Source organism: Pteronotus mesoamericanus, unplaced genomic scaffold (genome assembly GCF_021234165.1).
Source record: "Pteronotus mesoamericanus isolate MK-2021 breed Mesoamerican mustached bat unplaced genomic scaffold, CSHL_Meso_final contig_657, whole genome shotgun sequence".
NCBI lineage: Eukaryota > Metazoa > Chordata > Mammalia > Chiroptera > Mormoopidae > Pteronotus > Pteronotus mesoamericanus.
Genome location: NW_026555229.1, coordinates 6,291,836 through 6,316,031, shown reverse-complemented (window position 1 = coordinate 6,316,031; position 24,196 = coordinate 6,291,836). Strand labels below are relative to the sequence as shown.

Here is a 24,196-nt window from a genome sequence, read left to right as displayed (position 1 = left end):
GCATTAGTTTACAACCACTGCACATTTACACCTAAATCAAAAATCTCACCCTTTCTACCTATACTTCAATGCCCACACAAAATCCCTAAAATTGCTTATCTGGTTTCTGTTGAATCATCCCTAATGTAATTTCACACACCTGGGGGACAGTACAGACCATTTTAAACAGCTCTACTTACTGGACACTCTACTTACATTTAAGCTGGCATTGACTTCCTGTTATTTCCATGTGGGCGCTAGTTTCTGACTTCTGAGGTCTCACAGAATGCCCAATCCCCACCCACCCTCAAATCTAAATCAAATGCACTATCTTTGTAATGAGTTTCAGTGGCAAGACATGATGACTTGCCCCAAGTAAAACAGGGTGGGTAAACATTAGCACTAGTTCGAGCCCTACAAACCAAAAAAACAGGCACTGACCAATATCCAGGGATAAGGCACAGTTTAGATAAAGAGATGGCACCACAGATACGTAAAAATATGGGTCTCCAAGCTGATGTATAATACACCAAAGTCTGAGCATGCCACCATCACCATTTGGGAGGTCTCTTATATTGGCAAGGCATGTTCGTTCTCTGTTTAGAGAATGAAGAAATCCCTCTGTGCTTTTACACAATCCTTTTTTCCAGGATTGGAAAAAGCAGGAATCCAATCCTGCTTTTACGACTGTCTCAGGATGAGCTGTGTTTGTGTTGTGTTGTTTTTTGTTTTTTTAAAGATTTTATTCACTTATTTTTTTAGAGGGGGAAAAGAGGGAGCGAAACATCAATGTGCGGTTGCTTCTCACGTGCCCGCTACTGGGAATCTGGCCTGCAACCCGGGCATGTGCCCTGACTGGGAATCAAACCAGAGACCTTTTGGTTCTCAGGTTGGCGCTCAATCCACTGAGCCACACCAGCCAGGGCTTGACAAGCTGTTCTTAACTAATTACATTGTAACTAAAAGAGCTACTTATCCCACCAACTTAATCTGGTAATGTAAACACAAAACAGAAGTATATTCTGTTGTAGAATAAGTCACAAAATGCTTACTTAAGATCTAGGAGCTTCTGGGTCATGATGTTGGAGTTGATGGCTAGAAGGAATGTGACTATTAGCAGCCAGTAAGAACCCAAGGGAGAATCTGTAGGGGTGCAGGGTGATAGGTCAGGCAAAAATACCCAGGGAATATACCAGAGAACTCAAATGAGATTGGTCTCCTGGCTTGTTTAGGGCCATTCCCTGGGAAGCAAGGGACCACAGGGACTTCCCATATCTAGCCCTGATGATGAGAAACTTGGTAGGTGAAAAAGCTTTGAGAGTTCTCAATGACATTTTAAGACTTGTGGCTGTATCAGACAAAATATTAAGATACAGAAGAGGATTAGAGAGAATCAAGATGGCAGAGGAGTGAGTGGAAGTCACACTGACCTCCTCCCAGGACCAACCTGGAATTACAACTAGGTTATGGAGAAATCACCAGGAACAAATAACTGAAAAATAGTGAGAGAGGAGCCTTATAACCTCGGACAGACAGAAGAATCAGCTTTAGCACAACCTAACTGGTAAGGAGTGCAGTAGAGCCTCGAGAAGGTAGACAGGGCGCCCACGGGCAGCCGTACCAGATGGATACTGAAACGGCCAGTTGGATCCCCCTGAGAAGAACGGGGTCTAAACCGTAAGCAGGGATCTCTGGCCTACAGCACTAGAGACCAAAAAGTACACAGATAACAGCCAGCTGCGAAAAGCAGCAGGGTTGCTCTCTGCCAGAGACAGGCGGCTGGAGATGCAAAGAGCTGTTTAATTAGCCAACACATAAATTTTTATTTGCAGCCATCTACCCTGGACTTCAGCAAGGGCAGGGGCAGAGTTGGCTAGAGACACCTGAGGAGAGAATGGGGAAGGACGCTTTGGGGAAGAGAACTGAGAGATTAGCCAGCAGGATCCCGATGATGTCTCACCCCCATTGCATGTGGCAGCAGTCATCTGATTCAGGCAGATCATGCCCCTGAACAGCAACAGTGTGAGAAGACACAATAGCCCCACCCCAGGAGGGACTCTGCCCTGGCCCAGTAGTACTAAAGCCTGACTGCTGAGTACAGAATGGCAGCCACAGATAGTAGATCCCTGGCTAAAGGGGGTGCAGAGTGGTCTAGAGACACTTGAGGAGAGACTGGAGACAGAGGCTTTGGGGAGAGGACAGAGAGAGTAGTTGGTGGGATCCTGGTGCTGACTCCTCCCCCATAGAGCAGCAGCCATCTGGCTTAGGCAGACCACTCCCTTGAGCAGCAGCAGCATGAGAGGATGCAATAACCCCGCCCCCATGAAGGAATCTGTCCTGCCCTGTGGTGTGCAGAGGTGTGGTGTGTGGTGTGCCGGCCTGCTGAGTGCAGAGTGACTAGATTAACAGCTGAAGAAGACAGCCACAGACAGTAGATTCCTGAAAATCTCAAACGGACTGCCTAAGGTCAGACAAGGTCAACATCTGACATTATCAGAGGCGGATCCAGGGGAAAAACAAACAAACAAACAAACAAACAAAAACAGTGGTCTCCTACCACAAAAGATCATGCCACAAAGTCAGGAAATCAAGACAGATCAATTTAAGAAGCAGAAGGAAAAAAGAAGAGTCTCACAAATAACGCGAAGACAAAGAAACACCCCCCAGTTGAAGGGAAAGGAGGAATCCCCATAAAGAGAACTAAATCAAATAGTTAACTAATAGATATTGAGTTCAAAACAATGGTTCTAAGGAAGCTCGATTAGCTCAGTGAGCTCAAAGAGAATTACAAAAAACTAGAGGGAAACTATAAGAAACTTACTGTAAACTATATCAGCATGAAAAAGGACATAGGAACTATCAGTAAGAGACAAGAGGAAATGAAGAATACAATTTCTGAATTGAAGAACACAGTAGAAGGAATCAAAAGCAGGCTAGATGAAGCAAATGATTGAATGAGTGAGCTGGAGGAAAAGGTAGAAAAAAGCTCCCAGAAAGAGCAAGAAAATGAAAAAAGACTCAGAAAGAATGAAGAGGTGTTGAGGGAAATGCAGGACAACCTGAAACGTAATAATATCCGTATAATAGGGATACCAGAAGGAGAAGAGGAGGAAGAGATGGAGAACATGTTTGAAAAAGTCAAGATGGAAAACTTCCCTAATTGGAGGAGAGGTCACACAAGTCCCAGAAGCACAGAGGGTGCCATTCAAGAGGAACCCAATGAGTCCCACTCTGAGACACGTCATCATTAAAATGGCAAATATCAAAGACAGAGAATCCTAAAGGCAGCAAGGGAGAAACAGGTAGTAACATAAAAGTGTGCCACGGTATGGCTAGCAGCTGACTTCTCAACAGAAACACTACAAGCCAGAAGGGAATGGCAAGAAATGTTCTAAGTCATGAGAAGCGAAGGCCTGCAACCAAGACTGCTCTACTCAGTGAGGCTCTCAATTAAAATGGAAGGCGAAATCAGGAGTTTCCCAGACAAAAGGTGGCTAAAAGAATACACCTCCACCAAACCAGCATTGCAAAATATGCTAAAGTGACTGCTTCCTTTAAGACGATGAAGAAAAAGAGCCTATGAATACCCAGTTCCTCTCAGTCACCAATACTTGATATTACCAATATTTTTAATACCTATTAACCTGATTGTGACAATGATGTGCTATTTTAATCATTACTTTATTATTTGTTGAAACTAAATCTGTTTTTGTATATCTCTTGCCTGTTTCTGTTATTTTTAAAACTCTTTAAATGACTTTTTGGTATTCTTTTTCCATTTTTTGATTAAATGTTTGTAGAATTTTTTCCATAAAAAAAACTATTAACCTTTTTTAGACGTATTGCAAGTACTTTCCTATTCTATTACCTGTCCTTTAACTTTTTTATATGTATATTACTATATAGTCTTAAATGTTTAATACAGTCGTATTGTCAATATTTTACTTTACAGCTTCTGGGTTTGAATATTTTACTTCAGGGTAAGAAGAATATCTTGTATTTTCTCCTAAAACTCCTTAGATTTTACATACTGATTTTTAACTCACCTGAATATTTGTTGTATAATGTGTGAAATAGGCCTATATATTTGTTTTATTTCAAGTAATAGTGGTCCACGCACCTTATTTGTTGAATAAACCTTATTTTCCCCATTGATTTGAAATATCAATTGAATCATATATTACATTTTTAGACAGATATATATGTTTGTTTCTAGAATGCTCATTTTATTTCATTGATCTACTTGATTATTTCTGTGCTGGTGTCATGTTGTTTTAGTTGCTGAGACTTTATAATGTATTTAAATTTTTTAATATTTTATCATGGATTTTGACATTTAAAAATAAATAAAATCAATCTGCATTTAAAAGAAGAAAGAAAGAAAGAAGGAACTCCTGCCTTTTGCAACAACATGGATGGAACTGGAGAATATTATGCTAAGTGAAATAAGCCAGCCAGTGAAAGACAAATACCATATGATCTCACCTTGAAGTGTAATCTATTCAACAAAATAAATTAACGAACAAAATATATCACAGGCAAGAAAACATGGAGCAGAATGAAGGTGACCAGAGGGGATGGAGAAGGAGGACAATGGTGGAAAGAAGGAGAAGGACTAGACAAAGAACATGTATGAATGACCCATGGACATGGACATCGAGTGGGAATTGACTGTGGGAGACGGGGATGGGGTGGGATGGGTGAAGGAGGGCAAAGGGGGAAAATTGAGACAACTGTAATAAACATGATTTAAAAATAAATTTTAAAAAGAGTGTTACTAATTAAGTTAAACATGAGGGTGAGGCGAGGAAAAACATGTCTCAGAAAGAAAATCAACTATTTGAATTCTTAAAAAAAAACAACAACAACAACAAACACCTCAATAGACAAAACAATCCAGGGTAATTTAGAATCCTTAAAGTCTACCAAGGTTTCCAACATTAAGCAGAAATTTTGTCCAATTGCCATAGAAAGAAAAGACTCTCCCTTTTGTATTTCCCTTTCATGTTAGAAAATATTAGCAATAATGGTCTTTTCTGTTCTTAACATGGACTGCTATTCAAAAAACAATGATAAATATAATTGTGCAATAATCTTGTTATATTCTGGGTTGGACTGTCAAAGAAATATCTTGTTCTAGAGAGAGTATTTTCCTAATCTTTTACAGATACTTTTTAAAAATCAGTAAACTCCAAAATTTTTTTTCCTGCACAACCTTGTACACAAAAGATAGAGACTTGGAGCCATTGCCACAGCTTAAAAGACTGGAATTCCCTTAATGGCTATTGGGAACTATAATAATAGAAATTATTTGTACTAATGTTCCTATGCTTCTGGTAATATGTTATACTTTCTAAAGCCATCCCACTCTTCACTTTCTTAAATTGGCCAACTTAGCCTTGGCTATTCTACTAATTGTAAAACCAAAAAGTTTTTAACCTCTCTGGCCTTCACTCTTTATCCATAAAATACATTGATTTATTCACTCATTCAACAAATATTTACTGAGCAACTACTGCTAGTCAATGGCAGCCTCATAAAATTTACAATCCAAATGATGTATGAAATGAAAAAGCTAGACTTAAGATGTTATTGTCCTTTTAAGATCTAAAATCCCATAATTACATTAACAATGCACGTATATTTACTATTTCATTGGGACATCAAAAAAAACACACTTGTCATTAATGAGAAATATAAATATTTAGACCATACCTGAGCAAGATCTGTTTCAATCCCGGGAGCAGATTTCTAGCCCTATCACAGTTCCTGTCCTAATGATTAAAGTCAGTATCTGTGTTGAACAAACAATGGGTCACAAAAATATAAGTCTCTTTCCAAATTATGAAAAGGCTGAAATCACTGAATAGAACTAAACATCATAGATTGGATGGCTATTTAGATCTAAGTAAACTCATGTTTGAGTAATAGTTTTTACCAGTTTTTGAGTTCATTTGTAGAAGGCTTTCTGTGACTTAGATTAATTTAATGTTAATTTTTCATACATTCAAAAGTTCATACTGTAGTATAGTTACTCAATGCTATATCAATCACTAATCTGTACTGCAACTCAGCCAATGGATGAGCTTAAAAACCCCTTCTCCTAGCACCCGTCTGAAATATACAAAAGTACTGACGTCTAATTCAGAAATCAACGAAAAACATTTATATGCCAGGAGGAACACTCGTTTCCAGTTGCTTACAAGTTCCAGAGTCACAGTTAATACACTGATAAAAACTATGACTTGATTCTGAAAGCCCTAAAGCTACAAAGAACTAACCACTAATCAAAGCTCGTCTTGAATGCACAGGGGAATGCAGCTAGTCCCAACAAATGGTCCACAGGGGAGCCAGCTTCCCTCTCCTGCAAACTGGTAATGATTTTCCTCTCCTTGCTGCCAAATCTTTGAAGAAAGAACACACTTTACACAGAGAGAGTCCATAAAAAGAACACTAAAAATACTTCATACTCCTGAAATTTAATTATATTCATTTATCTGACATTCATTGTGTAGGCCCCAGGCTAACAGTCTGATAGAGGCGGTCCCTGTCTCTAATGAAGGTTAAGCTGTAATGGGATAGGCCAATATCAAATAAATTACAACAAGTGTGATAAATACTGGGAAAGAATAATAAGAGCGTTAACAGACTTTGAGAACCTCAGAAGGCAAAAAATACATGCCTGAGAAAGTGACATCTAAAGACACATCTGAAGACATTAACAATTTTTCTGAACATTTGCAGAAAATTTCTGTTGGTCACTAAATAAGTTGATCATAGTTCCAAAAGAGGATGTTTTTTAATATTCAGCTGGTATATTTAAAATACAAGAAAAGCACTTCAAGTCTGTGTTAGGTGCCCACCTGGTACTTTACTTTGCCTGTGATAACATGTATCACACAGCTTTGGAATCGGCTGGTTTTCAAACCTCCTACCAGGAGTGTCCAACCTATAGCGTGCGGGCCACATGTGGCCCAGAATGGCTATGAATGTGGCCCAGTACAATATCGTAAATTACTTAAAACATTGAGACTTTTTTGTGATTATGCTTCGCAATGTATTTAACATGTGGCCCAAGACAACTGTTCTTCTAGTGTGGGCCAGAGATGCCAAAAGGCTGGACACCCCTGCTAGACTGTAGCTTCAAGACAGGGACTACATTTGTGTATTTGGACCCCCGTTGGTGAGGTCCAAGGTAAGGGTTAATAAATGTGAGTTGACTGAATAAATAGGAGCCCCTTTTCCTTTCATTGCACTACTTTTGTCTTGGCACTTCTGAGATGTTGCTGGAGACCTCATTGTACAACTTGTCTTGGCTATTAAAACTTAACCTCTGCAGGCTGGTAACTGATCAAGTTGGCTTTTGGGTACAGGAAGGCTCATATCATTCCCTCCTTAATAGACTGAATTTTTTTTTAAAAAAAAAAGATATTAGCCTCTGAAAGTAATTTTATGAAGAGCTATTCTCATCTGACTGTAGGGCAGAAAGCATCCAATAGCTACTTTGACAAGCTTTTATTAGTTATTCTCTCATAATGTTTGTATTTCATCTGGGAATAGTTTGTTTTTCCAAACTGGAGTTCTGATGGTTTGGTAACTTTCTGAGTCCTTAAATTCTCTGAAAATATGTATTATAATAATCTTTTAAAATTTATGCAAGCATACCCTGGATCTTCTGGATGACCATATTGTCACTGCGCCCTGGGTTCATTTCCGGGTCAGTACCAGAGTATATTGCCTAACTGTTGTGTGCTAATGAGAAAAGGTCCTAATGGCTATAAAGACACACTGTACAAATGAAGATTTTTACAACTGTTTGAGGTGAGGAAAGTGGCAGGAAGGAATATGTGTTGTAGGAGTTGATACCGTACTCACATTGTGAATAGCGGTTTAGTTTTTATAGCAGGATGACATTTCCTATCTAAGTTGATGTCATTAATTTGAGTATTTGCATATTTTATATTTAATTTGTAAAAATTTTAATATCTTCATAATTAACACCAGGAATATTTTCTTGTAAAAAATAAAATACATTCACACTTGAGAAACAGTCTCCCTAAATTCACAGGAATCAATCTCTATTAGTGACCTGTGAGGCCTGAGTTACAGGCCATTGGTGAGAGACATCTTTTGGACCAGGAGGCTCTGTCCTTTTCCAGTTATAATATGTAGATGTAGAAAGACGAGAACCAAGACAAAGTGAAATTTGGCTTCAGACATTGTTTAAAGATGTTCTAGAGCCAAGTTCTAGAGCCAAGATAATCGAGTGTAGAGTCAGAAGTATCATGACAGGGTCAGGAAACAAAAGGACCAAGTAAGAGACCCTGAACTTGAGAGCCGTGCTGTCCAAATAGTAAGTACTAGGAATTTGCCAAGAGCTGCAATTCTGCATTACTCCTTACTACATTCTCCTTTCACCAATCCTAAGATTTTTATCTACTGTGCTTTTCTCTTTTTAAACACATTATCCGTCTAAAGATTTTTGCAAATGTGAAGGAAAATGAGCACAAGCACGCATCTTCTAGTTTATTTGGGACTCGGATTGCTTCTAGGTCTTTCAGCTTTCTAAACACTTCAATCTATTCAATGACCTTACGTTCACCAAATGCATTCACTAGTCATTCTCTTCCAAATTTCTCTCCTTTCCTCTTAAGAAAATCAAGACTTCTCAATTGAAAGGAACCAGTGAGATTCTTTCTAGAGAAGGGAGCAGAATTTCACTGCTGCTGAAAGTGGCTCAGGGTGTCACTGGAGGGCTTTACCACAAGGAGACTCTTCTCCCCTACGGTGTGAACATATTTCAAACTGCTGACTTCATTGTAATTATGATCCCCAAAGCCCTGGCCGCATTCCAGAGAGGCCAATTATAATCCACCTAAGTTCTCTCATAATTTTATTTGGCTACACTTCTATTACTCCATTACCCTAAACTACTGCTTAGCATTTATACCAAATGCTAAAAGGCCATATACCAAAGAATTTTACGATCCAGAGTCCTTTTGAGATAGATCATTTAGTGTCATGATTTGTAGACTGTTCCAGAGAAGTGCTTCCCAGGTCCTGCCAACGGAGACGCTTAAATGTGAACATACTAAAGAATTCATTAATTCAGTTTATGAAGACCTTGGCATAAAGCTCCTCCTGCCTTCTCAGCATGTGTGTACTTGCAGGTTTTTATAATCGTGGCAATGATGAGAAGAGGCTGTGATTCTGGGGAGAGCCATTTATTTATTTGTTTATTTCCAGCCCACACAATCCACTCAGGTAAACCTCCTCAGGAAGGCTCGCTGTCCCCACTCTGCTCAGTCCAATGTCGAGGAAGGCGCATCTGCTAGCTCATGCTGTTGAAAGGCCTTACTGTCAGCTGCAATAATAAACTCAATAATTGTCATGTCATGATAATTAAAATTTGAGTGCCAATTTAAACTCTGGACGGTTATTGCCATTTCAATTTATAATGAGGAAAAGTGATCAGTTGTTAGTGACTCAATTTAAACACCCCCCCAACATGACTGCCAAATGACTGGTCACCCAATGCCTGCATTCCTCTAGCAACAGGAGGTTCACTAAATTCTACTCGATTGTTAAGACAGCTTTCACTGTAAATTATTCCTTAGGTTGAGCTGTCTTCCTGTGGCTTCTCCTCATTGGCCTTTCTTCTATTCTCTGGAACCACAAGACACAAATCCTCTTTCTTTGCAAATATTTAATTGCAGCCTCTCCCATACCCCAACTTCTCCAATCTCAAAACCAAGTATTCTTTTTTAATCATTCTTTCATATATGACTTCAAGTTCTTTCACCAACCTGTGTACTATACCTCTGAACATGTTTCAGAATCTGTCCCAGAACTAACCTTTCTATGGTTGTATCCACCCTTGCACAGAATAAAATACACTCCCATCTCATCTAATTTTTTTTTTTTTAATAATGCACCTGGGATTGGACTTTTTTTTTTGCCACATCTCACTACTGACTTACACTCAGCTGCCTACAATGCCCAGAAGTGCTACTCTAAGTCACGTATCCTTCAATATCATCCTGTGCTTACTTATGCGTTGGTTTTATGGACCAAAGTAGTTAAACTACACCTCCTTATAACCACGCCATCATCTTAGTTTGACAAAAACATGACTGAATTCCAATTTGGACATGTACACATCCTCTGTATCTTAGATCTACTGTATTTGTGTTTTTTCTCTCTCCTTCCACATCAAAGTAAAAACCTGATCAGGTTATATAGCTGCAGGTTCACACATTCTAACCCACACATCCCTTCCAAACCCTCCATCCCCCCCCAAAAAAAGCATTGCAAACACCTTCACCTGGAATTCAGTGCTCTTCCAAAACCACAATCAGCAATAGGAAAAGGCAAGAAAGAATATTACCTAGTTTCTTCAGTGTTTTTCTTTTTTTACCATTTTTTAAAAGATTTTATTTATTTTTAGAGAGGGGGAGGGAGGGAGAAAAAGAGGGCAAGAAACTTCAATGTGTGGTTGCCCCTCAAGCGCCCCCTTACTGGGGACCTGGCCTGCAACCCAGGCATGTGCCCTGACCGGGAATGGAACTGGTAACCCTTCGGTTCGCAGGCTGGCACTCAATCCACTGAGCCACACCAGCCAGGGCCCTTCAATGTCTTTCTTAAAATTGCAGAGTTCCTAAAAAAGTTTCCCTGCTTTTTTTTAATAGTTATCTTTCACCTGCAGTAATAATCAGCAGCAACTGCATGAATTTCATGGATGACAAAGCCGAGCTGTAAAGGATAGACAGGAGTTAAACAGGCAGAAATGAGGGGAGGCGGTACAGAGCAATTCCAGGTAAAGATTCAGTAAACAAATACAGAGAATGAAAACAAATGGTATACAAGATCTGTCCAGAAGGTATCCAGTCATATAATATGAAAAAGGTATTTACTGAAGATGTAAGATACAAGAAAAATGACGCCTCAGTCCCCTTCAAAGCAGGCACCTTGACCTCACACAGTTCTCCCAAGCGCCATCAGCTACCCCGCCATATTTTCCTGGATCTCATCTGAAATCTCTTCCCTCTCAAAGGTGATTTTAGTTTTGGGAAAAGCCAGGAGTCACAGGGCACCAAATCTGAGGTGTACGGGGGCTGGGCCACCTGGGTGATTTGCTGTTTTGCCAAAAAACTTTGCACGAGACCTGATGCATGAGCGGGCCTGCTGTCATGAGGAAGCTGCCAATGACCAGTTGCCCGTAGCTGTGGCCTTCTGAGTCATCTGCATAGTTTCCACAGAGGAATGCTCAAGCTTGACGCAAAATTTGATGCAGATTATTTGCTCTACTGGCTCAGTCATTTTGAATGTGACAGCCACACAGTACACATACTCACTCAACAGCATCTACCACTCCCTGCCCCCGACTAACTAGTTCAGTGAAGTCATCATGGTTCATGCATTCATGCATGCGCATTCCAGTCCACTCTCCTTGGCTGCCAGGTTACCTCAATGTCATGACAACCGTTCTTGTTATATTAACAATGGCTGGACTTTCCCCAGACAGACCTTGTATAGGAAAGATAGTTAGCTTAGTGACTGAAAGTTGGGGAATGTGAGGAAGAGTAAAAGAAAGTTAGGGAGATAGACTAGTATTTGATTAAAAAGGTCTAATATGCCATGCTAAAAAGTCTAGACTTTGTTACCGGTGATTGCTATTAAAAACATATTTCATAAAGTAGTGATTTAGTCAGAACCACAGTGTGAGAAAATTAATCTGACATCAGTGTATAAAACTAGAGGTGAAGAAACACTAGAGAGGAGACCACTTGGGAACATGAAAACCAATATAGAAAAAAAAAAACAAAACAACAAAACCCTGTACTTATATGCTATAGATACGAAAGTGAAAAGATAGAAAAGTATCCATATTTCACTGAATCTGAGATGATTTTAAGATGCAATATTACTTTATATACAACTAAGAAATTTTAAAATAGTGCCAAAAAGATTATGACATGTTATCATCCCAAGTCACAGATATTAAAATGTGAAAAAAAAATGCATTTTACAATCAATGAAATATAGTCTATAGTTTTGGGTTTGTTTAAACAATTAGCTCAAGTTCAAAAAACTTGATTATTTTCAGAATACAACAGATAGCAGTTTTTCTCCTTATCAAGTCCATGAAATCCCTCCCTACTAATTCCCCAGACCTGTTATAGGAATTCAATCAATGTACATGAAAATGACCAACAAGTACCACTCTCTTCATTGTCTCAAAGAAAAAAAAAATCTGCCTTACATACTGTGATTTTTAACCAGAGTTTCACAGCTGAATCATGACGAGAGCTTCTTCCTCTCCCTTCAAAACAAAATAGAATTGAACCCCACATCTGATCTAGCTAGTAAGGATATCGTAGGTGGAAATCACCACAAATGCAATGAAAAATTTCCCTAAATTATTTCGATGAATCTCTAATTAGGAACCACTAAATTAAGAGACAGTTAAGTTAAAAATATGAAAGTTTAGAAACCCTTTCTAAGTACAACTCCAAACCCAAAAGCTGTAAATAAATGCTTGGCAGATTTGACAACAGAAAAAATATAAAACTTCTGTAAGAAAATTCCACCATAAGTAATATTGTGAGAAAATATTTGCAGATTCTAAGTTAATGTCTGTAATATATAAAGACCTCCTATCAATGAGAAGATTCAAATGACCGAAATGAAAAATAATCAAAGCAACAGGCAACTCATAAAAACACAAATGGCTAAAAAATATGATAAAATGTTGTTTCACTGAAGAAGTACAAATTATAACAATGTTAAAGATAAATAATAACCAATGTTGGTAAGGCTAAATGAAGTTTTTTATGCAAGCAAGACCCTAATAATTCATCAATAGTTAATTAAATTATGGTAGAATCATATAAAATGCTATGCTGTGGCTAAATAATTTACTGCAAACCTATGTATATGCACACGGAAAAATGTCTACCACATACTGTGCCAAGTTAAAAAAAAAATAACTAATTTTAGAATAATATGTAAACCATAATTTTATTTTTATAAAAACCACAAAACCCAACTGGGTATGTTTGTATTTGTACAGAAAAAAAGCTCTAAAAGTAAACAGACCAAATTCTTAACAGTGATAATCAATAAAAGTATGATGAGGGTGGTGGTCGACGGAGACCTTACTGGTAATTTACTTTATATATTTCTCTATTGTTTTAATTTTTACAGTGAACAATTTTTTTTAACTTCTCAATTAAAAAATACTGGTTGTGCATTATTTTCCAAACTTAGTACAAATAATTAACATGACACCTTCATCTACAAAAGTTTTGTTCCCTTCCCCCTTTGTTTCCCGGGAGTCTTTCCTTCTAACTAGGGCCACCAGCCAGCAAAGAGCTCACTAGCAAATGAGTCGTTCAATGTTTCAGTCACTTCCTTTCCAGGGTGACAGTCTGTGAATGGACTTGGGTTTTTCAGTAACGAACTGGAAAACCCACACTAGAAATGAACCAAAGCCCAGGTCAGTAGCAAAGTCTTTTCTGAGGCTGGGCAACACATGAAACAGGTGAGAGGAGTTAGAACGTTAGTTGGCAGACATTTTCTGTAAAGACCTAATAAAATATTTCAGGCTTTACAGGCCACACGCTGTCAACGCTACTCAACTCTTGCCATTATAGCACCAAGGCAACCATAGATAGTATGCAGTAGAACAGGCTTGGTATGTTCCAATCAATATTTGAAACTGAAATCTGAATTTCATATCATTTTCCACATCTCACAAAATAGTATTGCTTTTCAACCATTTAAAAATGAAAAAAAATCTTTACTTTGCAGGCATACAAAAGCAGGTGGGAGGCCACAGGCAGTTTGCCTTAGAGGATGATTTATAAATCTCTAAGAATAAAAACAAGCAAACAAGGAGTCTCCAGTAAAATACTGTATGGATTCTTTACATACAAAAATTCTTTCAAAGCTTTAAAAATATGTACTTATTCAACCGCAATACCAACTGTCACTCTTGTAAGAGAAGCTTGCTCTCAACCAGCTGACAGAACTTAGGATATTAAAAGGGATCCCTGGTCATTATAGAAATGCAAATTAAAACCACAATAAAGTATCACTACAGTCCCATTACAGTGATTATACTGTGGAAGACTGGTGATACCAAGTGTTGAAAATGTGGAAAAGCCGGAACCCTCAAACATTGCTGGTTTTTAAAATGGGAAAATCACTTCAGAGAACAGCTTAGTAGTTTCTTAAGTTAAACATATGCTTACTATACGATACAGCAATTTCACTCCTAGGTATCCATCCAAGAAAAATGAAAATATATGTCCACACAAAGACACTTATGCAAACGGCGTTAGGAGTGTTATTCATAAGAGCCCCGAACGTGGAAACAATAAAATGTCTATCATCTAGTAACTAAACACTGGTTTATCCATACGAGAGACTATATCAACCAGTAAAAGGAACTACCGACACATGCAACAACATGGCTGAACCTCAAAAATATGCTAAGTGAAGGAAGCCAGATGCAAAAGACTAAATTATATAATATTCTTCATCCAACTCTAATGTGTGGGTTTGCCCTGCACACACACCAAGCAATTCACTGACACTGTTACCATCAGTATTTAGCTAGGTATTGAGAAAGGGAGCAAAGAGGACTAGACATTGAGCTGTCTCCCTCCTCCTCGCCCAGCCCGTGTGGAACTCACCCGTTCCTGCACTCTCTCACCCAGGGGCACGCAATCATGTGGACATAGCAGCTACCAAGGCCTGGAGCAGATGGCGGGGGCTCCGAAAGAACTAAGCTTTCTCTCTCTCTCACCCAGGGTGACCAACACTTGCCCCATGCACTTCTGTCCTCTCTCCATAGCCACGCGGCCTCAGCAGACACGTGCCTCCGGCCATGAGCACTGGCGCTCAGGCTGCAGGAGGGAGCCTGGACACCGCAGCAGGGCCACGGCCTGCAGCTGGAGACACACGCTACGCCAGCCGGATGCTGGACTGCACTTCAATACGGAGCAGGAACTCCGGACACTGGCTGCTGTGCTGGCCCCACTGAAGACAAGATTGGACTTTTCCCACAGCGAGACGGACGGAGATGGAACATTGGGAAGTCAGGAGGGGAGCCCCCTTAATTTTACATCATCAATAAACCACACCACGGAGCCACCTCCTCCCGTGCAGGTCTCAGGAAATTCTTCTCCTCGTGATACGTCAAGAACTTGTTTTCCACGGAAAACACCACGAGCTGGGCGTTCCTACACTTCACCTCAATTCTCAGTTTACCTATCCAGAAAGAGCATCAACAAAGTCAGAGCTCAGTCCCACAAGACTGCCTCCCCACTTCAGGTGCCAGTGGCAAGCCCAGGTTGCTAACTGTGCTTCTGACCAACTGACCATAAATCAAGAGATTCCCACCACCCCCTCCCTTGCGTTCCACTAATTTTCCTTAGCAGCTCATGGAACTCAGGAAAGCAGTTTACTTACTAGATTACCGGTTTCTTACAAACGATATAAACGAAGAGATACAAAGTGTGAGGTTCCGAACAAAGGAGTTTCTGTCCCCGTGGAGTTTGGGGCCTGGCATGGTGGCACACGGATCCATCCTGGCTCACCAAGGTGGGGGGCCCTCCGAAACCTTCCTTTTGGGTTTTATAGATGCTTCACCACCTGAGCACAATTGACTAAACCATTGGCAGCTGGAGACAGAACTCAATCTCCAACCCCTGTCTTCTCCCAACAGTGAGGGGGGTGGGGACTGAAAGTACCAGCGCTCCAATCATACCTTCGTTCCCCCTGAGTCAGCCCCCATCCTTAAGTGCTTCCTAGAAGTCACGTGTCAACACACTCAGGTGTGGTTGAAAGGGTTTGTTATAAATATCAAGACACCTTTATCACTCTTATAATTTAGAGTATGCAAAGGGTTTTAGGAGCTTAGGGCCAGAGATGTAGATAAAGACCAAATATATATTTCTTATTATATATCACATTATATGATTCCATTTATATGAAGTTTCTAGAAAAGGCAGATCTACAGAGACAGAAAGCAAATAAGTAGTTGCCTGGGGCTGGAGGCAACTTTGCGGGGTGGGGGGGAACAAATGTTCTTAAACTAGATTAGGGTGGCAGATGTACAACTCTACTAATTTACTTTAAGAATCATTGACTTGTACACTTACAATGGGTGGGATTTATGGTATGTAAATTCTATCTCAATAAACTTTTAAAAGGGGGAGGGAGGCGCCGATAGCCCACCGGACCTACGAGGAAGCAGCTCGCTGCTCCCTGCAGGCGCCGGCACCTCCCCAGCTCAGCGCCTGTGCTCCGGGCGCCCAGAAACCTCCTCGCCCAAGCACCTCCCCTGGAAACTGCTCCATCCTGACTCAGTCCCAAGGTTGCTTCCTCCTTTCACCCTCCCACCACTTTGTGCCCAACATTTTTTATCTTGGCCTCCTTTACGCCTAACCTCCTAATTCTGTGACAAATTCCTTGAAGAAAAAAACGGTGTCATTCATCTATCTATTCTCCATACAGGCTACATAAACCAGGCACTCGGTGAATATTTATAATGTTGAATTACAATAGCCCCGCTGTCTAAACAAGAGCTGATTCTACATTAGCATGAAGAGTGGCAAAAACCTAAACCTTAAAACTCATACCTCCTTCAGCAAACCATTATTGAAATCCCTTCCAATTTTTCAGAAAACATCTGTAGTTTATTCATTCCAGGTTTTTCCAATTTAATCAAGCAAATACAGAAATCACAAACCACATTTCGATGCTGAGCACAAGCAAACTTTTGACAACCGAGTATGAAATCTGCAAGTCAAAAAGACGGTGGAACTTAATGAGACCTAAGAAAATACAGCTTCATATACCTTAAACAAAACCAAATTTCAACCAGCATAAAATTCCCAAACTAGAAATAATATCATCTCTAAAAGCCCTTCTGGCAAAATCGTAGTTAAGAAGGAGAACCTCAGCTGTGGTAAAGGCTACCTGTTATCTAAGTCTTCGGGCTGGTCACTCTTGCTAAAACGGAACACAGACAACAGAGAGACCTTGAAGCTTAGAAATATTCCAGCAACTCAACAACTTCTCAAATTTTAGATTTCAGGATTTTTATTTTGTAAGTGATTTCTAAAAATATTTTGCTCTTATTTTCAGAGAAGGTAAGACAATGCAATTTCTTTTTGAAATTACAACTTGCGGGAGATGGAATTTAACTCCCCCCAAAATGATTCACTGAGCTAGAGAACATAAAAACCAAACACCGATAAGGATAAAAAAGCTGACTCCAAACTTTAGAATAAACAAGCTTTTAAACAGCAAAGCAGACACTATGGGGGTTTAAAAGCCATCTACTGGTAATCTCCAATGAAGAAATCAGAGATGTTAGTAAGTTCAGTTTTGAGTGAAAGAGCAAGTATTAATTATTAGAACAGGACAGAGAGGTTACACACCACTGGGACGGAGTCATACAACTTGCTACTGGTCTTTTGACTCAGACCTGCAAATAATTAGACAACTACATTAAACATCTGTGATTTTATTAAATAAATAAAGACCATCCCAATTTGAGACTAAGAGGTTCATCTTCAAGAGTGGAAAAAAAAGAATATTGAGAGAATTTTTAATTTTTTATCCTTTAATGGCTGATTCTCAAACAAGCCCAGACACGGTGGAGAGGAACCTCATTTTTTGAGAGCTATGTGTGAGGTGCTTTATTATGTATAACATCTCATTTAATCCCCACTAGGATCCTCCAAGGGATTTTCAAGATGAGAAGACTAAGGAACAGAAAGGCAAAGTAAAACTTAACAAGGCCCAGGGCTAGCAAAGAATAGAGCCAAATTTATGATTTTCCTACTTTATCACACCACCTCCCTAGGCTAAGTAGTTTGTCCAGTGAACTAGGTCTAACTGCCAGTTAATTAATTACAAAACACCTGACGCCAAAACTACTCTCCCGATTCCTGCATTAAGAGCATCTAAGTAGCCCAATTAAGTGTTTCTATAAGTAGCCTTTAATATTGCTTTATTTTATGCATAAAGTTAAATTTCATCACGGTTGCTAGACTGCAAACTCCTTGAAGATAGGCTCAATAGGTATTTGCAGAATAGTTTTTAAAAACCATTAATCCACTCTGAAGTTCATTACTTGCCTAAAGGATTGGTATCCAAATATTTGTCTTTCACATATCCTAAAGTAAAATAAAGCACATAAACAATGGTCCATTTGTTCAATTGTTAAAAGAACTAAAGAATATGATTCTATGGCCAGAAATAATAATTGCTTTCTTTGAATGTTCACATGCTTTGTATCTGTCTCTTTGAGCACTTATCATCTTATATGTGTATTAAAATTATTTCTGGGTATGCTTTATCTTCTCTACCAGACTTTAAGCAACTTTAATATGCCCACAGCATCTAGTGCAGCAGATGGTGAATGCTTAAATGAAAAAAATTACTTCTCCTTTTTTTCTACAATTCTGTCATGTAGATGCTCAGAATCAATGTAGTTAATAAAAAAAAGAAAAAATCTACAATAATAATGAAATTCTCCAGGAACAATCAGCCCTGAATCAAAGTTGATTTCTGTCATCAGGTTCTAATTAAGAACGGCAGATAAAGCAGATGGAGAACAGCTTTAATCTTCATGCTAAGTTGATCCTACTCTGGTGAAAACACAGAAAAATTGTTTGGACAAGCCAACTGAACAAACATGATATTGGATGTCTAAAGGAAAGTCATTCTTAAAGAGTCTTCTTTCCACTAGATGGCTATCTGAACTTTAACCAAGAGCGCCGGTCGGAGGGGGAGGGGTCACTCATGTTACCGTGCCTTCCTGCTGGGCCGGGGAAGGGGATGGTGGTAATGGGGGGGGGGGGGGATATCAAAAACGGGGAGGTGGGGTTTTTTTCTATTTTAAAAAGGCTTCCCTTTTTGGAACTCCTTAGTTAGTCCTCTTCCCATATTACTTGCTCATATCACTTACTAAGCAATGTAGAAGTATTTTCATAGGAGTGATACAGTTGTGCCAAAGTTCTCATCAAAGAAATTTAGAGTTCACTTAAACTGATTTGCCATTTGACGCCTGATGCAAGCTCCCAGAACTTTGTTCTTGCCCCTCTAAATGTGGAAATTTACCTACATGATCTACGGTGTCCAGCACAAATAACGCCCCTTTTTTATTACAAAATCATAAGCATGTAATTCTGTAACAAAGCAATATCACACTCAAGCACACCATATGACATTTTAGGCAAAATGTTCAAATTAAAACTATAAATTATTATACCCATATTAGTACCCTACCAACCACACTCAAGCAGGCGTTACTTCTGCCGGACCTTGTATTTCTCTTTTTTAATGGCTCCAAGATGAAAGTAAACATTAGTTATTATATGCTACCAAATAATTTTTCCATTAAGCAAAATGTATTATGATCCATTTGATAAAAAGCCCCATCATCTGAAGTAAACCACCTATGACCACTTGTTCAAAATTATTATTTTATATTAATGTTTATTCACTTCTTTCTGATTATAGAATAAAAGCTCATGAAAAACATTTGGGAAACTCCAAAAACACATTTTTCTTTTTTGTTTCTCTCTAGGATTTAAAAAAATTCCTAGGCAACTATACTGATTATAAAATTGGTGTAATACTTGTACTACATAATATACATCATACAGTGAAAATTTCCCCACGATTAATTATCCTCTGAATCACATCATATTAATAGCTCTATAGTATTTCTTCATTTGGATATGTCTTGTTGGACATTTAAACTATTTCCAGTGTTTCTCTGGTATAATATCTGGGCAAATGTTGGTGCTTACTTCTATGCCCGAGTTGGGCCACATCCTCAGGAAGGATGACTAAAAGAATAACCACAAGGCTCCCCCCAAAAACGTCGACAAGAAAGGGCTTCAATTCCCCTTTGAAACTGCCCATCTCCCTACTCCCAGGGCCAACGCTAAATTTTACCATTAAAAACATTTTTTTTTTACTAATTAGGCAGAAACTTGTATTTTGCTGTTTTAATATGCATTTCTTTTATTACAAAGGTGGGATTTTACTTCACTTTTAAAAATTTAAGTGACTTATTTCAAGTTAGAAATTTGTTTTCATTAATATGATTAGACAGCCTTCTTTTATACTTTGTACAATTTTCAACTTGCTCTAAAAGACTTTACTCTGCAATACCATAGATTTGGCCATTCTTAGATTAACTACTGCAAAGAAAGAGTAATATCTTTAAAACAAAAGTTTTATATACACTAAATTAATTTTTAAATTCTACCATTGAACTTTATATAATTAGCCCTGACCAGTGTGGCTCGGTTGGGTTTCATCTCACAAAGCAAAAGGTCACCGGTTCAATTCCCGGACAGGGCACATGCCTGGGATCTGGGTTCAGTCCCTGGTTGGGGTGCATACAAGAGGCAGCTGATCGATATTTCTCTCTCCCTCTCTTCTCTCCTTTCCATCCCCCTCTCTAAAAATGAATAAATAAAATCTTCTAAAAAAAACTTTACAATTAAAATGCTACATTGGTTATAATGAATGAAATCTAGGAGCTAGAAACAATGTATTGGGTTGGCCAAAAAGTTCATGTGGTTTTTTTTCCATACGATGGCTCTAGTAGCGCTTAGTTGTCTTTAACTTCATTAGAAACAATTTTACAGGAAAAACATTTCATAAATGTTTCCTTTGTAATAACGTAAATATTTCTTTTTATAAGACACGCTCAAAACGAGTTATTAGAGAAACTGCCTTAGCATTGCAAAAAATATAGTTAATCTTTGAGTATAAACAAATACTTTGTTTTCGTATTCTCAGCTATTTATAATGAGATGAGAGAAATGTGTGGCTTATCATGCACATTTAAATATCAGTTAAAACAACAGAATCAAATTGCTCAATGATGTATTACCAGAGTGTGGTATTGCCTGTTTTAGGTTACACTGTTTGATGGAGAAATGACAATATGAAGGTAAGAATCATGCTAACAGTCATGCTTTTTTTGGAGAATGAGGCACTGGCATTTTTCCACTTATAATCAGACAGCATCAAATATTCCAGATACAGATTCCAGATACAGACTGCAGCTTCCTGAATTACAAATGCACCACCATTTACTCTTCTACAAAAAGCTCGAGAATGCCTCTTGAAGAGAAATAATGTATTGGGTTGGACAAAAAGTCTGTTACGTTTTTCTGTATGATGGCTCTAGTAGTGCTCAGTTGTCTTTAACTTCATTCAAAACAGTTTTGTTAGACTGTATTTTGATAGCTGTCATATCAGCATTCATTTTTTAACAAACACCAAAACTGGTGAATTTTTGAGTACCCATGTTAATATTGAAAATGGAAAAAGATATGCAACATTTTCGGTGTATTATGCTTTATTTCAAGAAAGGTAAAAACACAATTGAAACACACAAAAAAGATTTGTACAGTGGATGGAGAAGGTGTCCAAAGTGGTTTGCAAAGTTTCTTGGTACTACTGACATTTTGGCTAAAGAATTCTTTGCTGTGGGGCTGCCTTATGCATTGGAAGATGTTTAGCAGCACCCCCGGCCTCTACCCACTAGAAGCCAATAGCGGGAGATAGCCAACATACTCGAAATATCCAAATCAATAAAGTTATTTGTGAAAATGAAAAATGTCTTTTATTTTACAGAAAAAACATAGTGAACTTTTTGGCCAACCCAATATTTGGTTCACTTTTCACGTGCAGTTAACATTGGTATTCAGAGACCCAGCCCTCCCAAAGAAACCAAAATTTATTTATTAAAAATTGTATTTATTCTTACATGTTTACAGTTCAGTCACCTTCGAAGTACTTTCCATTTGATGCAATACACCTATCGAGATGGTTTTCTCCATTGCTCAAAACAGTTTTTGAACATGTTGATTCTGATGCCCTTTTTGGTGCTTCTGCTGTTTTTTGTTTCACCTCTTCCACATCAGCAAAACATTTCCTTTTGAGGACTTTTCTCATCCAGGAAACAAACAAACAAAAAAAAAGTCGCTTGGGGAAAGATTGGGTGAATAGGGAGGGCAAGGCACGAGGGTCATGTCGTTTTTGATCAAACACTGCTGAACACTCAGGGAGGTGTGGGCAGGTGCACTCGTAAATCACCCATCAATGTGGGCAAACACATTGAAAGAGTTTTAAAAAAAATTCACTGAAGCTGAATGTGGTCTCTTACAACAACGCCAGCTGGTACACTGATGCAGATGGGTTCCTAGAACACTCACCTAGCGGGGGAAGCTTGCACATACAAGGGGCCCACCCTTCTGAAAATAATTCTGGTGTTTTAGGGGTCCCACTTGTAAATGTGGCACTTTATTGTTGTAAAATAAAATGACCTCATTCAAAACTTCCAAAACCAGGATAATAGACTCTGCCTCTGAACACACAAAAGGGGTTTTATAAAGTGCCAATCTGAAATAGCTATCCGAGCCAAAGCACAAAGTCCAAGTTGTACAAACCAAACACAAATTTCTGTAAGTGAGAACGAGTCAACTCAGACTCAATAGTTTATCCAGGAAATGGGAATGGTTTTAAGACAAGGCCAAGACAAAATCATCCAACTTCAAATTATATTTATTTTAATTCCTTTGCTTTGCATACAATGTTGCTTTTTTAAACTAGCTGTACAGAAGAGTCCCAAATTATTCAACAAAGGAACAAAAAATGAAAAGCAGACCTTCTAGAATATCACACAATTCAATATTTCAACTTTTTCAACCAGAGCAACTACTATTTGGTGTTGTATTCTACATTGTGGGAGATGTGAGGGGATTTATTACAAAGAAGCAAAAAGAAAGGCCAAAGTGAGCGGTCCACCAGTCTAACAGAGTCCAATGCCAGAATAATCCCTACATGGCACTTTAAGCTGTAACAGAATTAAACAGAAATTAGTCATGTCTTTAAAAGGTGGTTTTCTTCCATTTGCGTTTAATTCCAAGGACAAAAGTCAGAAACTTAGACCTGTATGAAATTGTGACCTAAAAAAAAAGAGCTGTCTTTAATGAGGGGAAAAGTCACAAACCCTAGAAACAATAATTTGTTGACTTCCTAATATAAAAACAGGGAGAATAGATCCTTGAGAAATGTTAATGGAAACATGATTACCTAGTGCCTAAAGTTTAAATCACACATCCTAGACTCCAAAACTTTCACTTTTAGGCCAGTTTACCTTTCGGCCTAATTCCCAACTACTCTCTCTCCCTTGCCTTTCTTTTACACTCATCTCTCAACAGGAAATGGCCTCTCAGACCCCTAATCTCTACCAGGACCCCTAATCTCTACCAGCAGAAAGTCTGCTCAGTTTTTCAAGGTCCTCCTCAAAAGCCAACTTCTCCCTGAAATTTCTCGCCTCCAAGTGGTTCTTAACAGCATTCCTCTATCTATCTCAAGCACCAGCTTATCCCGTGGCTATTGGTGCTTTCTCCTCCACTGAGACACTGCTGCAACATCCTGCACCAAGGAGGGGACCAAGACTTCCTCATCTTTGCAATGTCCACATAAGCCTGGCAGCTTTGCACATGGCAAACAGTCAGCTCAATAAATACTTTTTAACAGATGTAATAGGAGGCTTTAAAATTTGATCTGTATGAGGGTCCCTCACTGTCTTATAGTTACTGATTTATGAACTCACAAAAACATAATTGTTAAGAAACAAACAATTTTACATAGAGAGTGGTACAAGCCTACCCCATACCAAGAAATGTAAGAGGTACACCCTTTCGTGGGAATTCTGGAATACTGATGAGTTTTTATGCCCCATTTAGCAATATACCTTCACCCATTATGCTACCTAGTGAAGAAGAGACATAAGCGAACCTGAGGAGCCAAACAACAGGCTGCCTTTGACAAAGCAGAAATACTGGTCAAACGGATTAAATCTCTAAGAATCTCACGGCGGAGGGAGGGGGGCTGCCATTTGAATGAGATGCTTCAGTAACCCCGGAAGGCATGGGTTGGCATCACGGCAAAAACCACAGAAGGAGTGCCCCTGGGATTTTGGTCCCAACTATGGAAGGAGGCGGAGATCAGATACACCCTGAGAGAACAGCAGTTATTGGCAGTGAAAACAGTGCTTCTGCAGGTGGCACCTCTTAGTAAGGAACAGCCAGTCACAGCAGGAACCTCCCTTCCCATGAAGGGGAAGATCAACAGCATGTTCCACCACCCAGACTCGCCATGG

General features: G+C 38.9%; 1 protein-coding gene across 4 annotated transcripts in view; it reads right to left on the bottom strand.

Moving 5' to 3' along the window:
- CNNM2 (cyclin and CBS domain divalent metal cation transport mediator 2) overlaps positions 1–24,196 on the bottom strand; it is a 128,102-nt gene that overhangs the window by 75,378 nt on the left and 28,528 nt on the right. The window lies entirely within an intron of this gene.